Raw genomic sequence first — 1,236 nt, 5'->3', positions numbered from 1 at the left:
TCTTCTATATATCAACCTTGGTGTTGATAGCTTCGGTATTGGCTAAGAGCCATGACGAAGTGTATGGCTAGTATTATGTGTCGTAGACCATAGGTACTAAGCCTAGGTGTGATTGTTAATGGAAAGCCGTGTAAGATATGATCATGGTTGAGTATGGATGACCTGACGTCTGGATGATGGTTCAAGGTGTCGGAACTAATCTGATTAAGAAATGCATCGGTTGATATAAACAAATCATATCTGTTGTCTGGGTTAAGTCTCAAGCCCGGTTAGGCCAGATGATGACTCATCAGTTCCAAGTCATGTGAGGATGGTTGGTTGGTTGACTTAGGATCTAATGAGATTTGTCAGTCCAGAATATGGATTGGGTACTATTGCCTATAAGGCAAGAGGATGTTTGAGTGTGCATGAGCCGATAAAGGCCAGATGCATACCCTTATCCTTTCGAAGACTTCTCAAGGGTTACTTATGTCTGTGGGGATGGTTGGTTGAATGACTAAGTACCTAGGGGAGCTGTTTGATGCAGGGACAAAGATAAAGACCAATAAGAGACTCAATGAGTTGAATGATTAGTTCGAGTCAATGGAGGACCGATGAGCTAATGAGCTCCATAGATGTGGCAAAGGTATGATCTAGCATTTACTTAAGTAGATCTAGATAGAATGGTTTAGGGGAATGGAACCGTGGGTTGTCTGTTCAGTACACACGGGACGTCCGTGTGTGTCCGTCAGCACACACAGGACGTTCGTGTGTGTCCATCCGCACACACAGGACGTCCGTGGCTGTCCGTCAGCACACACAAAACGTCCGTGGCTGTCCATCAGTACACATATCATCATGCTGGTCCTTCCCTTGGCTGATTTTGGACAACCATAGACTGTCTGTGGACTGCCGATCAGTACATATATCAGCACGCTGACCACACATATCAGCATGCTTGTCCTTCCCATGGGCTGTTCGTGTACTGATTTTGGACAATTGATGCACCATGTCAGGTCACATATCAGCACGCTGGCCCTTTCCGTGAACTGTTCGTGTACTGATCTGGACATGAGCTTGAGTTTTGATGGACTGGACTGTCCAAGTCAGTCTGATTGATGCTAGCCAGAGTTCTAATGAACTGATGGTCCCAGTGTACTTATGCTGGCTCAAGTTTTCATGATTGAGGCCAAGCGTACTGAAGGGCAAGCCTACTGAAGGGATGAATGAAAACTCTTTTGGGTTTTAATGCTCCCA

The sequence above is a fragment of the Brassica rapa genome, unplaced genomic scaffold (assembly GCF_000309985.2).
Source record: "Brassica rapa cultivar Chiifu-401-42 unplaced genomic scaffold, CAAS_Brap_v3.01 Scaffold0049, whole genome shotgun sequence".
Taxonomy (NCBI): Eukaryota; Viridiplantae; Streptophyta; class Magnoliopsida; order Brassicales; family Brassicaceae; genus Brassica; species Brassica rapa.
The sequence above is the reverse complement of the archived record's forward strand: the minus strand, read 5'-3'. Positions refer to the sequence as shown.